The following is an 18,298-nucleotide window of genomic DNA, read 5'->3' as shown; positions in this document are numbered from 1 at the left end:
GCCAGAGATCCCAAGAGGCAGAGCCTTGCCTTCTAAGTATTAATCACTTATCCTTAGAATAGGTCAGTAATAGTCCGGGCAACTGCTTTAATCATGTCAGCTGTATATCAAAGGAGCCATTGGCTGTTTGCTGCTGGTTTAGCTGCCAAACCTATATTATGCACAACTGAATGGTTAAACATGGAATGCATGGTCACACCAAGACGTGTAATGATACGAGGAATTCTCTTGGCTTTAACTCCCCAACGAGGCCAATGGGGTCTTCAGTGAGGCAACACTATTTATGATCTCTATGACCAAAGCAGACAACCCAGTTAAACTTACCCTACACAGCTGTTAATTGGCAGCTATGACAACTAAGCTCCAAATGGAGTAGGCAAGATTCTGAAGATGGCAGTTGGAATTGTTTCATCTAAAAAAAACAAATGCAATCTAGATTAAATACTTTAAAAAACTGGTTTAATATTGTGGCGTAAGAGACTTAAGTTCTAAAATGTTGTTAGTCTGGTAGAGTTTCGCTCAACCAATCAGAAAATCATTGGAAGGTAGATTGGCTTCCATAATAGCTTTATTCTTACTAAGAAATTATGAATTTTTGTATTTCATTTATTTTCTACTGCTAATTTAGCATTTTTATATTTTTTCTCCCCCCCCCCCCCCTTATATGGTTTTAAAGATCCTTTTCCATATGGTTGATATACACCCCAACACTGTCCAGTCTTCGATGGATAGAAAATGTTTTTTGTGTTGGTTCCATCATTAATTGATGACACTTTGATGTTTGTAATAATTTTTAGAAAGGAAAAAAAACCCTCCCAGTTCTTTCTTTGTGTGATGGCAGACCGCGTTGACTGCTCATCGCACCATCTGCCACACACCTGCCTGTTTCACTTCTCTCATGCAAATCATTTTTGTCAAAGAAGCCAAGTGTGATCTCCAGTGCGAGTTTATATACTATATTTTATACATATTATTGATTAAAGAAGAAATGGAAATGTTTTGGGTCAAATTCCAAAAAGAAGCACATGTTGGGGCTTCTGAATATTTATTGAATACTAAATTTGTAGAATCCCTTCAGAGCTATATTTGGAAATGTGTTTTCTCTGTCCTCTATGAAATTTCTAATTTCACTGATAAGGACCAGGTCTATGGTTGACCGTAAACTACTGATTTTAGATGGTTGTTCATGGTAGTTTGGTGAAGAATGTCATTGTGGGCAATCCAAAAAACAGTCCACACAGCCATTTTCAGCCAACCTAAATACTGTATTTAGCCACCTTAATTGGGGGTATGGTTCTCTACCATGTAAGAAAAGCAAAAGCTACTTGGTATGATTCAGGCCACCATATGAAAGACCCTGCAACATGGTAAACTTTGCTGTAAGCAGAGAGGGTTTTACATCCTATACTTGCTAGCCAAACTTCCCCCTCTAAAAAGATACCCTCTATGCGGCTAAATAGATCCATTGTGCCCTCCACAAATGGTGATATTACTTCAATGTAAGGTCTTAATATCTTGTCCAGACAAAGGCGTAGCTTGAAGCTCCTGAGCCCAAATGCAAAGTCTGTAACAGGACCCTCAACTATAATGCTTTATTCATAGTACTGGGCTCCCTGTATGGAGATTAGAGGCTTTATGGCCCTGTAAGGCCCCTGGGCCCGAGTGCAACCGCATCCCCTGCAGTCCCTATAGTTACACTCCTGTGACAAGATAAATCCCAATGTTCTGACTAACACCGCAGATGGAACTTATTTGACTACTTGGATACCTCGACTAACGACATCTGGATTGGTTAGTCTAGCCTACAACGCATTATATAGCCCATATTTTAACTGGCATGTGGAAGTTCAGAGAAATGTGAGGATTTGATCCAGCATCGATATTCTTAAAAAAAAATCACTTCTTTATTGAAAACACATTAAAAAGTCCCATGTGCACAGGGATTAAACAACAAGCCGACGCGTTTTGGCTGTTATGCACCCTTACTCATAGCATGGCATCACCATAGATGGAAGTTCTACCTAGAGCTTTTTTATTAGGATGGAGAAGGTGAGAGCAAAAAAAAACGTACACAGTGCGCCATCTAACCTATGGGCAGCCTCGGGTATGTTCACATGGCAGAATCCATTGTGAATTTTGTTTGTAAAAGCTGTGACAAAAATCTACTGCTAAGCCGTGGCTCTGCACATGAATTTAGTCCTTTTCAGTGGAATTCCTTATGTTGAATTTGCGTCAAGAAGCGACGTGTCATGACGCAACCAAGGGCAATCTGTGTTTCACATGTGTGGAAAAAAAAGCAAAAGATTCTGCACTGGTGGAATTCAAAACTTCTATTGAAGACAATGGGTTGGGGAAAAAATGGAACGCACCTGCATGTTATGCAAGTATATACTGTATTTGTTTCTTCTTAGCATACCCATTGTGACCTAAATGGGTGATTCTGATCGACCTCTTTACACGGACTGATCGTAAAAATAAAATCATGCATGTGAATACACACATTGACTTTAATGGGTCTGAGGTCTGTCAGTTTGAAGAAGCCCTAAGTGCGCTCTTTCCTTTGAGGATCATCTGAGTCTTGCGCTGCGGAATAAGTTGGCGCTATACAAATAAAGATTATTATTATATTATTGTTTTCTTGACAAAAATCACTCATTCAATTTGGATTCAAGTGGAAGGGTGCTCCATGACAGCACTATATGACCGCATCACATGACCCGAAAGGGGGAGGCGCGTCTCTCATAAAAACTGGGACAAATCAGCGATGTGTGAACATACTCCCAGGGTGCACTCACACTTCCTTTAGGGCTGTCAGTTATAGCTCAGACTCTCTTTTCCATTTTTGGAGCAAAGAAACGGAATTGAAATGGAAATCAACGTTCCTGTTTTTTTAATTCATTGAGTTCAATGATTTTTTTGAAAAACAGAAAGCAAGCGAAAAACGTTCAGTTTCTGCCGATCCCCTTATGACCCGCTTGTGTGAGCCCGGCTTAGGAGAGTTATGAGATCTGATGAATAAATATGTGATATTACCTAGATGACTGAGAGACGTACTGTAGGAATGAACAGAAAACTATAAGTTAGAGGAGATTAGGAGAAAAATATATTCGATCAATGATAAATAGATGTTACAGCGGATGCTGAGAGTTGTAGTTAACCCAACAGCTGGAGAGCCAGCAGACCACTGGATTGTCTTGGAGCGCTGACCTCCCCATATCAGATATGGAGGCTCCTACAAGATGATAGTTCATTGCTCCTCACACAGTGTAACATCTGTATGTATGTACTGACACATAATCCAGGTGTGGACATAAAACCGTGCTGCACAGCTGGCACCATCTTCCTGCCATCTCCTTGCATCATTCTTTCTGGGTTATTGGAGCTTTACGAATGTGCCGTTACATGCCCGGGTACCTTCTCTCTCTACTGAACAGTAACATGTAGGAGATACGGTACGGAGGGCCGGGGGGTCAGGAACATTCAACCTATTTAAAAACTGCTGTGATTAAAGTGGACAAACTCTATAAAAAATGATAAAATAGTCATCGTACATATAAATCCCATTACCCTGTTATAAATCCACTGTTACTGCTCAAGAATGTCTTATTCTCTCCTGAGGCCAGGACAAGGCACAGGCAGGTAAAACAACCTCATAGGATGCCACTTTGCAACAGTCCTTAGGTGGGCACGATTTTACTACAAAAAATGTTACCGTGTTGGTTCACATATATCTTTTACTTGTCCAAACTATCTCCTGGCCCTGGTTGTACCTAAATAGGAAATGTGATGTCACTTTCATATCAACACTTTATCATACCTGCAGATGTCACAAAGATGGATTAGTCATTGTAAGTAGACAAGATATTGCAGTAGAATCACCTACAGTAGTGGATATTGCAGTAGTGGCTTTGAAGCCCAGGGAGTCCACATGCTCTCCGCATCATACATTAATGAGACTGGTTCCAATTATGAGGGCAAGGATATTGCATGTGCTTTGGAGTGGGTATGAGTAGGATTGGGAAAGGACTATTTGTGTTGACCAACTGCTGCCATTAGAAGTAACAGCTCATATTCTATAGTCTTCCTGTCTTTAGCCTTACACTTTATATAGACTAGCATCATTTACTGTCTCCTCTTCCATTCACTAGCTTGTTGTCTCCTGTTGAGCCTGTTTTTCATCCAACCTTCAGGCTGGTAAAAGCTGGTGTTGGGCGAAATAGAACAGTCAAATCCTGTTTCAGGTTAAACCTTGCTAAAAGTTTGGTTTGGCATGAACTTGAACCTTCAAAACAACTAAGATGGCACCTGACCTCATGGTAGCCCATAATAATAATAATCTTTATTTATATAGCGCCAACATATTCCACAGCGCTTACAATACAGGGGAAATAAAACAAGACCACGGTTACATGAAGTAATAAATTAATGGAGACAGTAGGGGTGAGGGTCCTGCCCCAACGAGCTTATATACTACAATTAATGGGGTGATACAGAAGGTAAAGGGGCTAGAGATGTGCACGGTATGGCGAGGTGGAGAGTGAGGGAAGCTATACACAAAGACAACGGTCAGGCCATATAATGGCGGAATCGGGATGACTGCAGGTGAGAGCATGTTATCAGGTGGAGTACAGGGGGGTTTGGTTTAAAAGATATGGTATGCCTCTCTGAAGAGGTGCGTTTTTAGAGCACCCCTGAAGTTTAGTGTGTCTGTGATTGCCTGGATATTTTTTGGTAGCGCATTCCAGAGGACTGGTGCTGCTCTTGAGAGGTCTTGGAAGCGGGAATGAGAGGTTCGAATTAAAGGGGCACTCAGTCTGATTTCATTAGCAGAGCGGAGGGTGGTGAATTGAGATGAGGGAAGAAATGTAGGTGCAGGCAGATAAAACAACCTGTGGAGCGCTTTGCGGATGAGGGTAGTGAGTTTAAATTGTATTCTATATTTGATGGGCACCCAGTGCAGTGACCGGCACAGGGCAGACACATCCCAGTAGTGGCTGGACAGGAAGATAAGCCTGGCTGCCGCATTCAGGATGGATTGGAGGGGAGAGAGTCTGGAGCAGGGGAGGCCTATCCGCAGCGAGTTGCAATAATCGAGCCGAGATTGGATGAGGGCAACAGTGAGCATTTAAAGGCCTCATGTCCACGGGGAAAATCAGATCCGCTGCGGATTTGTAACGCGGATTTGGGCTGCGGATGCACTGTAATTGTCTTTTATTTTTCATGCGGGAGATCAATTGAGCCATGTGCTCTATGAGCTCCCGCATGCGTGATCCGCATTAAAACGGAGCATGTCCATTTTTTTTCATGCTCCAGAAATTTTTTAATTACCATCCGTGGGTATTTATCTACCCGCGGGTGGCCAATGCATCCCTATGGGGCGTGGATCCGCGTGCGGGAAAAACGCTGCAGATTTTAATTCTTATTTTCCCCATGGACATGAGGCCTTAGTGTGTGCACAGTGAAAAAAGGGTGAATTCTAGTAATGTTCTTGAGCTGCAGCTGACATGTTCAGGCCAGAGATTGGATGTAGGGGGTGAAGGAGAGATCCGAGTCGAATATGACCCCAAGGCAGCGGGCATGCTGTCTGGGGGTAATGGTGGTGCCACACACTGAGATGGAGATGTCAGGATGAGGTCAGTTAGTAGAGAGCGTAAACAGGAGAAGGTCAGTTTTTGAGAGGTTCAGTTTTAGGTAGAGAGAGGACATAGTGTTAGAGACAGCAGACAGACAGTCGGTGGTGTTCTGGAGGAACTGTGATGTCCCGGAAGGAGGTGTAAAGCTTGGTATCATCAGCATAGAGATGGTACTGGAAACCAAATCTCCTAATGGTGTGTCCAGAGGGGGCCGAGGACCGAGCCCTGGGGGACCCCAAAAGCAAGGGGAAGAGGAGGGGAGGTAGAGCCAACAAAGCAGATACTGAAGTAGCGATTGGATAGGTAGGAGGAGAACCAGGAGAGGGCAATGTCCTAAAGTCCAATGGAGCGAAGCATACTGAGGAGAAGTTTGTGGGCAACAGTGTCGAATGCTGCAGAGAGGTCGAGGAGGATCAGTAGGGAGTAGTCGCACCTCGATTTGGCCATCAGGAGGTCATTTCACACTTTAGTCAGGGAGGTATAATGCCTTGCAAACAGATTATATTCCTCTTTTTCTTCTACTTTCTCTTCCTTTTCTTCTTCTTTTTCATTAGCTTTGCCTTAAAAACAACTTTAAACTACTTAGATACACTCCTAGGTGACCTAAGAATGTTATACAAGGCTTTTATGGCGCTTAGACAGTGCTTTACACTAGTTTAAGGCATATTGGTAAAGTTCCAGTTTGATTCGATCTAAATCGTACTGAACAGAACGTTTTGCCCAAATTCAGCGGACCAGATGAAACGAATTTTTTTTAAATTTGCTCGTCACTAGTCAAGAAAGTCATTCTAGCCTCCATCAATGCTCAAATTGAACTTCTGCTCTTGGATCCATTATATTTTAGCTATGCCTCTGCTACAGCCCTATGGAAAGTCTTAGATATTGTGATATCACGCAGCAGATCCTTCAAAGATCATTTGCTTTGGCTGAGCATCCAACAGCAAAAATAATAGAAAACCCCTTTAAATAAATGATCTCACAGCTGATAGATGGGTATATGAGTAGTTCACAAACATATGGTATCTTGGCTGAAGAATCTTATATGTAGACAGATGGTAATTTCTCTACTGGCAATTTCACACATTCTCAGGCCGAACTGAACCACAAGAAAGAAGATGAATACTCCAGTGGGCTCATGAGCCAGGAGTGGGACTCTAGTCCCATTTCCTTCTCGGAAGTAGGAAGAGATTATGTCTCCTCTGAATGAACCCTATTGTGTATGGGGAATGTGTGGGGATATAATTAAGGTAATGTGTGCAGTGTGTAGACATTGGAGCTTTAGCCATAGAGAGGTGAGGTGTCCTTGTCATTACAGCTACTCAACTTTTAGGCTGTGAGCCATAGGCAGCATGTAGGGATAGTATAATTATCATATTATCCACGACATTATCCTCCAGTAAGGAGGTTCAGAGTTGGGAGTAATGGTACACCTTATTGGATGTTTTAGGATTTACTTTTTGTCCATGAACTCTAATTAATGTACTAATAAAAAATATCTGTGGATATAATTTGTACCCCTATTTGACGGTTATAATACATATTTTTGGCTCTAAGAACTAAGTATCTGCTGATCTATATTTTTGCGTCTTACATAGGTTATGTTTCTAAAATAGTAAATAAAAGTTACACTTTATATGTGGGTTTGCGGTTGTGCTGCTCTAAATATTATTAAGCTGGAACCCTGATTTAGTATCCTTTTTTTTCTGTGATTTATATCTGCCCTTACTTTGGTGGCAGGGATGATGTCAGACACACATGACTCCTGCAGCAAGTCACTGGCCTAAGCAGTGTTGAGCCTTATACCACTGAGGCCAATGGTTGACTGCAGCAATTACATGTGTATATGGAATGTCACCGATGCAGCTAAAACTAAATAGAGCCTAGCGATGAGGATCTGAGTGGCGGTGTTAGACTAGTGGGGGACAGGGCAGTGAGTATGGCCAAGGTTCATTTCTCACTAGGTTTTGTGAATCCAGTATTACCACTCAAGAACGTCTTATTTCCTACTGAAGCGAGGACAAGGCGTAGGCAGATAAAACAACCTCATAGGATGCCATCTTGCAATAGGCATTTGGAGGGCACAATTTTACTACAAATACAAAGTTACCATGTTGGTTGACATATATTTGGTTTCTGTCTCCCATGCAGAAAATTGCATGACAGCGGAAACCATGGTGGAACCTGAATGGTACCATAGGGAAGATGTAGACCTCGTAGAGTAAAATTGGCCTCCGTTTATTGGTTTTAACAATTCCCTGTACACTCTCATTTTTTGAGAACTTGGAAAATACCATTTAATATAAGTTTTAAAAAATGAAATAATATAAAATTCAAATAATATTATATAATGTAATAAATGTTTAATAGCAAATTCTAAACAAATGAATTCATTTTATGCTTCTAGTATATTAGGTTTAGCATTTTATTTAAGGCTCTTACTGTATTAATGTATTTCTTATTTAGTAGAAAGCTGCTATATCGATATCCTGGGGGAAACCCACCAAATCTACTGAAGAAGTACAGAAACTCTGTCTGTTAGGACAGGTGCGGCAGTTACTGGGCGGAGAGGAAAAGGAGCAGGTGCTCTGAAATGTCACATAGTCATCCACCACTTCATAGTACGATTTCTCTAAGCAGCAGATTAATGGCTGTACTTTGTATCTATGTATGACACTCAGAACTCATATTTGTGCAATATTTATGCTGTTTTTATATGAATGATTTCATTAGAAATTAGAAGTTTCTGAAATAAATCAAATTGCATAAAATTCATATATAAATACTGTAGAAAAAAGGTCAGCCATGCGGATGTAGCGTAGTTTAACTTCAGATTTAAAGAACTATTCTGGGCTTTTACTATTGATAACTTACCCTCAGGATAGGTTATCAATAGTTGATTAGCGAGGAATCACCGCGCAGGATACCCACCAATCAGCTGATCCTCCACCCCACCTTCAATCACAGAGAATGACCAGATACTTACTGATACTAGAGGGCAGATAGCTGCATCCCCTCAATATGCAGGCGGCTAAACTGCCAAATGAGGGAGCCAACTACACCTGTGCTGGACACCGATGAAACAGCAACTCACACAGCCTCTTGATATAGAGTGGGGTTGCTGCTTGGTGTATACTCTTGCACAGAGTAGATACAAAGTGCCAGACCTTCTGATACATGTAGTGCACCATGAAGACCAGCAACATATTAATGACGCCATAATAGTTCAGCGGGCTGCTCTGCACCTCAAAAAATGGACCACATTGGTACTGTCACCCTGGGCTCTCCCAGTGTTTAAAAGCCACACTGCATGTGAATAATACATAATAAATGTGAGGTATTAGTTGGATTTTTACCAAAAACGTTAGCTCACAAGCCGATGATCAAGGCTCCTTACAAGACGCCGGAGGATCAGTTGATCGGTGGTAATCTAAAGTGATAGACCTCCGTGGATCAACTATTAATGACTTAACCTGAGTTAACTCAGTGGAGTTCATCTTTGCTACATCTGTACATTGGATGGTGTCCTGTGCTGTATCGATAGTTGGACCCCCAACCCAATGTGCTGTACCATCATACACAGGGGCGTAACTAAAGGCTCAGGGGCCCTGATGCAAAACGTGAGCTGGGGCCCCCCCCTCTATCTGTATCTGTACCCATACTCATACCTAAACCATGCTGCACAGAGACATAACTTGAAGCTTCTGGGCCCCAATGTAAAACCTGTAACAGGGCCCCCAACTATAATGCTTTATTCATAGTACTAGCCTCCCTATATGGAGAAGAGAGGCCTTATGGGCCTCCTAAGGCTCCTGGGCCCGGGTGCAACCGCATCCCCCGCATCCTCTATAGTTACGCCCCTGATCATACAGTATAGAAATAACCATACTAAACAGTGTTAACATGTAGTTCAAGTAACCCTGCCTTGCAGTTGCCTAAATAACAGTGCTAACTATTTTGACTACCAGAACAGGAGCTGCTCTTTCTGCTCCCCCAGGAGTGAAGCTAAGGGGAACTGGTGGTGCTTCAGGTACCAGGGGAGGCACTATCAAACCAGTTTGCCCTTGTCAGGGTGTTTAGATACAGGACTTGGGCAACAACCTCAGCTGTAATCTGCATCTGCTCATAATAAGTGGACAAGAGCAGGAAGCACCCCCTTCCATTCACACATCAGTATTTCATTTTAAAGGGGTATTCCCAGATAAGGAGTAACTTGTGATTCTGGGAATACCACCTCAAGGGTATATTTAGTTGAAAGGGTCAAAGCTTCATTTTTTTCTGATATAAAGTTCCAAATTCCCTGCATAGACACAAAGTTAAAGGGGTTTTCCAGACTAAATATTGATGACCAATCCTCAAGATAGTTTATCAATATTTCATTGGTGGGGGTCTATTTCCCTGGACCACCACTGATCAACTATTTGAAGCCATAGCAGCACGTGCGTGAGTCCACAGCCTCTTCTTAGACCAGTGATATCAGATTCAATCATTACATTGCCAAAGTACAGCTCTGTGCCATTCAAGTGAAAGCGATTAAGTTGCTATGCCAGGCACAGGCTCTAGGAAATGTACAATGTTGTTCCTGGTATGCAATGAAGATGCCACAGCACTCACCCAAGTGCTACAACCCCTTTAAGCAGCTGATCAGCGAGGGTCCAGAGATGTGGACTTCCACTGATCAAATATTGTTGACCTATACTGAAGCTAAGTCATTAATATCCTAAATGCAGAAAATCAGAGATACAGAAAATATAAGGAAGGACGTCTATGTCTCCTTCCTGTTGGATCCACTTCTGTCTTTGGCTCAAAATACTGCAGTGCTTTCTTTCCAATAAAGACTGTGTGTGAACCCAAAGAAAATAGCCGCAGCGAGTACTCTTGGTGACAATACTCTAATACACATACCAAGCCACATTATTTCAGGAGAGCCTGGATAGCTCTCAGTGATCAGCTTGGAAACATGTAGAGGACAGAAAACTCCAGCACACCCATAAGTAAAATCTGTAGCCTTCTTTATTAGATCATTAAAATGGAACAGATACCGTCCTAGAATATGAAGTGAAATATTTCTACGCATTTCATGCTGGTCTTCCATACGCGTTTCAAGCCAGACCAACTCCAAATGTGTAGGAATCTGTCACTGTATTCTGTGTTCTCACCTGTACTATTTTAATGATCTAATGAAGAAGATCACAGATTCTACTTATGGATGTGCTGGAGTTTTCTGTTCCCTACATGAGTGTGAAACCACCCATACTTTATTGGCAGAGCATTCATCTTTATTTTGGGGAAAGCTGTGACGTATTAATATGCCGTGCCTTATTGAATTGAACGATATATTGCTATGCAGGAAGCTCTCTTAAGCTGTGTAAGGTTTCTGCATTTGGACTATCATCTTTTGGAATAACTTTTTGGGTAAATAAAAATCTGTGTTTACTTTGTAATCATTTTTTATATAACCTTCTATATAGTCCTTCTCATACAGGCTGAAAGTTTATGTGAAATACGGTTTGATGGAGCAACTTTTTAGACATTGCGATATAAGATATGTGTGGATATGTAAGAGATAGATAGAGAAACTGCTACTTTTTTAAAGCCTCCAACTATATGACGTTTTGGGTCAGCAGGCACTCAATACCCATCAGAAGGATAACTTAAATTAATGCCAGTTCTTGTTATGAGTTGAATTAGTTGTCCTTCTTGCCATTTAGTCATTTCTGTAGGGTGTGCCGCCTATGAAACATGAGTTTTCTGCATGAAAATTAAGTATGTTCATGCTCTACTTCACCCACCTGCAGCGCCTCGCCGGTTTTCAGTTCCTCTGAAACAGAGAACTGAAGATGATATAGAAATCTCTATATCTGAAAGAGACGTGTACTATGGAAACTTTTTCTTCACATTGAATCTGAAACTTAGCACAATGCTGTACAGTGAAAATCTCACATAGATACCTGATGTACAAGAATAATCAATACGTAGAGCAGTGACAGGAATATATAAAAAAACATATCACACGATAGATCAATAGAGGATTGATAGATATGAGATAGATAGATAGATAGATAGATATGAGATAGATAGATAGATATGAGATAGATAGAAGATAGATAGATATATTTATCTATCCATCTATCTTCTATCTATCTATCTATCTATCTATCTATCTCATATCTATCTATCTATCTATCTATCTCATATCTATCTATCTCATATCTATCTATTTATCTATCTATCTAGATGATAGATAGGAGATAGATAGATAGATATGTGATAGATAGATAGATAGATAGATAGATAGATAGATAGATAGATAGATAGATAGATAGATAGATAGATAGATATGTGATAGATATGTGATAGATAGATAGATAGATAGATAGATAGATAGATAGATAGATAGATAGATAGGAGATAGATAGATAGATAGATAGGAGATAGATAGATAGATAGGAGATAGATAGATAGATATGGGATAGATAGATAGATATGATATAGATAGATAGATAGATAGATAGGAGATAGATAGATAGATAGATAGATAGATAGATAGATAGGAGATAGATAGATAAATAATAGATAGATAGGAGATAGATAGATAGATATGTGATAGATAGATAGATAGATAGATAGATAGATAGATAGATAGATAGATATGTGATAGATATGTGATAGATAGATAGATAGATAGATAGATAGATAGATAGATAGATAGATAGATAGGAGATAGATAGATAGATAGATAGGAGATAGATAGATAGATAGGAGATAGATAGATAGATATGGGATAGATAGATAGATATGATATAGATAGATAGATAGATAGATAGGAGATAGATAGATAGATAGATAGATAGATAGATAGGAGATAGATAGATAAATAATAGATAGATAGGAGATAGATAGATAGATATGGGATAGATAGATAAATAGATAGATAGATAGATAGATAGGAGATAGATAGATAGATAGGAGATAGATAGATAGATAGGAGATAGATAGATAGATATGGGATAGATAGATAGATATGAGATAGATAGATAGATATGAGATAGATAGATAGATAGGAGATAGATAGATAGATAGGAGATAGATAGATAGATAGATAGATAGATAGATAGATAGATAGATAGGAGATAGATAGATATGGGATAGATAGATAGGAGATAGATAGATAGATAGATAGATAGATAGATAGATAGATAGATAGATAGATAGATAGATAGATAGGAGATAGATAGATAAATAATAGATAGATAGGAGATAGATAGATAGATAGATAGATAGATAGATAGATAGATAGGAGATAGATAGATATGGGATAGATAGATAGGAGATAGATAGATAGATAGATAGATAGATAGATAGATAGGAGATAGATAGATAAATAATAGATAGATAGGAGATAGATAGATATGGGATAGATAGAGTGGGTCTAGTGCAAGTCTCACATAGAAATCTGAAATACAAGAAAAATCTGTAATTAATATATATGAAATATATCTAGTCTGGTAGTGACATGAATAATATAAGACAAATAACTGTAAATATAGTTTAAAGATAGATATATAGGGATAAAATATGGATGTATGTTTATGAGATGGATACATAGATATGAGAAACATATAGTATTCAGTGTAAGTCTCACCTAGAAATCTGACATACAAGAATACGCCATAATTAAAGGGGTATTATGATATAGGATTGGTAGATAACTATCTGATCTGCGGGGATCCAACTACTGGAACTACTACTGAATGCTAAAACGCGGAGGTCCTGTGTGCCCCTATATGACTGGCAATAAATGTAGCAGTGGGGTGCATGCTTGGCCACCACTACATTCATTCCAACAGGACTGCTGGAAACAGCCAAGCGCTTGAACTTGGCTATGTCTGGCAGTCACATTCAAAAGAACTAAGCTGTAGCCAAGCATGCGCACTGCCGCTGCATTCATTGCCAGTCTCACAGGGGCATTTCACATCTTATTGCTAAACTATTAAAAAGCTGAATAATCCACACCAAAAAAATGAATGAAATCAAATGGTGACTATATAATGTATGCACTGGTAATTAGTTCACCATCGATAGTGCATCTGGAGTACACAGCATCAAAGACAAGCACAAGAGTATTAAACTTTTCAGCAAAGCCCTCTAACATTTTTTGCCACAGAGTAGCATCTTCGAGGTAGCGGGGCTATAGTGATGGCAATACGCCATACGGTAGACCTTAGAACATGGATATTGGTAGCTGTTTTTAATTACTTAGTAAGGGTCCATAGACTATTTTCAGCTATTGTGTTTGTCTAATAAACAACTACAAAGAAAAACCCCAAACTTTAAACAATGCCCTATTTACTGATTACTTTACTATGTAGGTTGTGTATGAAATCATGATCAGAAGTACATTTGAACCGATGATTGGTCAACATCGGATCATCAGTTTTGCTGAATACAAATATCAGGCTAAATGGAAAGTCAAATAAATAATAAAAAGGTCAAAATAAAACTTACAAATAGATTAAAGATGTTCAAAAAGAAAACACGTTATATTAAGAACACTTTGCATAGCCATCTGTAGAAGAGGGCATAGTAGCACAGGAAATAATACAAGAATGCAATAATAGGAACACGTATAAGAATGCATAGAAACATGATAACAGTGAAATTGCGTGCCCAACAAAAAGACATTGATGGAAGAACCCAAAGCAGCTTTATGAAGGTCTTCAATTAGAGCATAGCTATAAGGACCCAATGATACCAGTCATACCATGCTAATTATTACACAGACACCAAAGGTTTAGGCCTTAGATACAGATGCTTATAAACCTCACAGTTCTTTGCTGAATGTATCCCATTAGTGGAGTACTTGTGAAGCCTTCACAGCAGACCCGCTAATAATGTGGATGACTTCTCAAACTGCTACAGCATATACCTTACAAATCAGTTGTGTGAGAGATAACACTGGCCTCGAGACATCCTTATGTGTCCTCTTGTCACACACAGGGTTTTGTTACCTGGTCACACCTGCGCACTCCCCACACAACAGGACAGCATATGGTTGCAAATGGATCTGGATACATTGGGGGCAGGAAGGTGACAAATGAGGTTTAACACTGATGAATGTAAGTTCTGCACATGGGCAAGGAAATACATGTCACCAGTGTACACTAAATGGGAAACCATTGGGGAACATGGACATGGAAAGGACTTGGAGATTTTAGTTAACTGCAAGTTTAACTGTAGCAACCAGTGTCAGACAGCTGCTGCCAAGGCAAATAGGATCATGGGGTGCATCAAAAGAGTTCATGGGGCACATGATGAGAACTTTGTTCTTCCTCTTTACAAGTCATTGGTCAGACCACACATGGAATATTGTGGACCAGAGGCGTAACTTGAAGCTTCTGGACCCCAATGCAAAATCTGTAACAGGGCCCCCAACTATAATGCTTTATTCATACTACTGGGCTTCCTATATGGAGAAGAGAGGCCTTCTGGGCCCCCTAAGGCTCCTGGGCCCAGGTGCAACCGCATCCCCTGCATCCTCTATAGTTACGCCCCTGTTGTGGACAGTTTTGGGCACCGGTACTCAAGAAGGACATATCAGAGTTAGAGCGGGTACAAAGGTGAACAACTAAAGTAAAACATGAGATGGGCGGTTATCAAAATTGTGAATATTTAGTTCTGAAACGAGATGGTTAAAGGGCAACCTAAGAGCTATTTATACATATATCAGGGGACAATACGGAGATCTCTCCCATCACCTATTTATACCCAGGACTGTGACTGTAACAAGGGGGCGCTCAGCCTTACACACTATGTTACTATTTATTTTACACATTTATATAGCGCATATATTCTGCAGTGCTGTACATTACTTGATGCCACCATTCGGGCTCACCGTCTACGTTTACCCATTGGTATGTTTTTGGAATGAAGGAGGAATATGGTAACTTAAGCCCAGAGCCTTAATGCTGCAAGGCCACGGCACTAACCACTGAGCCACCAGAGAGGCAACATACTGGCTGGCCTATCAATGCCACGCGATGTTATCTAAGTCTGCTGAAGCATTTATATAAATAGATATATAGGTATCTAGGCTGGCTGAGATTATGTATGTATCTATCTACTGTATATGTAGAACAGTGATTATACTCCACCATGCAGTCTGTGGGTGACCTACCTCTGGCTTGGTGCCCAAACCTGGATCAGGGCCCTCTGGGAGATTCAACGGTTCCACTGTTGGCCAGTCTATTCCTGCATGGACCATATAGGCAAAATAAAAATTAGTCTACAGAAGAGGCGTCTAAGAGTGAGGCATGATCCTTTTTTTTTATTAGTGTGGTTGTCTGGGACATCAAAATGGTAAAAGGGCTTAAAATGAAAAGAAATTAAATGCTCACCATCCAGCGCTGAAGCCCTGGTGCCCGCTGCACGATATCTGGAAAAAGCATCAGGTAGTCATGTGCCGTGCATTGTGTACATCACCACTAAGCCACCCATTCTTCTATGGTCACTAAAGTCTGTGACTGACTGAGTGGTCATGTGCACAATGAACAGCTGCTCGTCACCTCTACTGGGATCCATGCAGTGGGCCTCGGGGCTGCAGCAATGATCAGGGAGCAGCACACAGAAGTGAATATTCAGTTCTATTTAATTTTAGGCCTCTTTAACTTTTTTATGTCCTAAAGACCCCTTTGAGGGCGCCCACCCACTGGCGATTTTTTTTCCTTTGCGTTTTGCATTTTTTCTCAAGAGCAATTAGAATTGAATGTGTTCCTGTCCACTTGCGTTTTTTTTTTCAGTCCGTTGCAATTTTTAACATAGGAACTGTCAGTTGCATATGTGTCCTTATTTTTCTCTTAATGCACCCATGAATGTCAATGGAAATTAACGGAAAAGGCGCGAAAAAGCCGCGAAAAACGCCACGCTTTTCACGCACGAAAATCGCAAACGCCAGTGGGTGGGCGCCCTAAGGGTGACTACCCACTAGCGTTTTTTTTCACTGCGAAATTCACAGCGTTTTTTTTTCTGCAGGGGTCTATGGGACTTGTAATGTTAAAATCGCGATTGCGCAAAATCGCGATTTACCGCGATATCGCGATTTTGCGCGATCGCAATTTTAGCTTTACATGTCCCATAGCCCAAAGACCCCTGCAGAAAAAAAAACGCTGCGAATTTCGCTGTAAAAAAACGCTAGTGGGTAGGAGCCCTAAGTGTATAAATAGCACATACAAAAATATAGTGATATCCCATTTAAGATCTTGTCAAAAGACAAGGGGGAGATCTTTCTATCTGGAGAAAAAAAGATTCAATCTCCAGAGATGACAAGACTTCTTTACCATAACCACTTGGAATCTGTGGAATAGCTTACTTCAGGATCTGCTAAGTAGCAGTAACAGTTGATGGCTACAAAACTGACTTCTTAACCCCTTAGTGACCTAGCCTGTTTGCACCTTAATGACCAGGCCAAATTTTGTTACTTTAACATTGAATAACTCTGTAAAGGTTTTGCATATCCCAGTGTTTCTGACATTGTTTTTTTGCCACATGTTGTACTTCATTTAGGTGGTATAAATAGACTGATAGAATTTGTGTATATATTTATTAAAAGCGCCAAAATTGGGAAAATGTTGAAAAAATTATCTTTTTTTCACATTTTCAACTGCAATATCTGAAATATGTGCAAACATACTGTACAAATTTTTGATGAGGTAGATATTTCTATCTGTTTGCTTTATTCTGGAAGCATTTAATAAAAAATAAAGTTAAAGAATTTTCATAAATATGTCACTTTCATGACAGTTTCTTTTTCTTTCAAGCTGGAAAAACTGGGGAGATGCACCCCGAATTGTATACCACTAATTCTTCTGTGTTCAGCAATATTCCTATTGTAGCCCCAATCTACTTTCAGGACACATGGCTAGGCCTATAATGGAGGAAACACCCATTGGATTTTAGAGCACAACTATATAAATTCAAGGCCCCATTGCTCACTTGTGCAGAAAATAATTTGACTGCCTAAAAATCATCGCCCCCTTCCCTCTGCGTCCTTTTTGGCATTACCTAAATCCTAGGTAAAAGTAATAATGTAAAACTGTTTGGTATGTCTGAAAACAGGGGTAATTACAGAGGCTGGTTGGGATGGGCACATGGTACAATAAAAACGAGTATCCCTTCTCCTCAGTGGCTCTTTTTGGGATGTATTTTTTGTAATCAGTGGCAGGGATGAGGTGTAAAAAGTGTTGCTCTGTGAGGCTTTCGTAAGTTTGCTGAGGTGCAGCAGTCTCAAATAGAAGGCGCTTAACAAGCAGCTCCTGGAAGTACAGGAAGATGAGCTCTTAAAAATTATGTGGGCATTACAGGTAGCGATCCGAATAATGCCAGGCTCACACGACCATATGTGGAATCCGCTAGCAGATCCAAGATGTGAGCCTGGCCAAAACACTGTGTACGGCCACATAATGTACTGCGTCCAACTGCATACTCACACAGGTGGTCATGTACAGTACACCTTTTGTTTGCTTGTTTGTATTTCCAGCACCATTGCTTAGCGATGGCATGTGTACCCGCAGCCTGCACACAATGTAATTGCATATGGGCTGCGGGTATATCTGCGACCATAGAGCACAATGGATTACCTAATTCCGACCCGCTAATGAGAGCTGAATTGT

Source organism: Eleutherodactylus coqui, chromosome 7, assembly GCF_035609145.1.
Source record: "Eleutherodactylus coqui strain aEleCoq1 chromosome 7, aEleCoq1.hap1, whole genome shotgun sequence".
NCBI classification, from domain to species: Eukaryota; Metazoa; Chordata; class Amphibia; order Anura; family Eleutherodactylidae; genus Eleutherodactylus; species Eleutherodactylus coqui.
Note: the sequence above shows the minus strand (reverse complement) of the source record.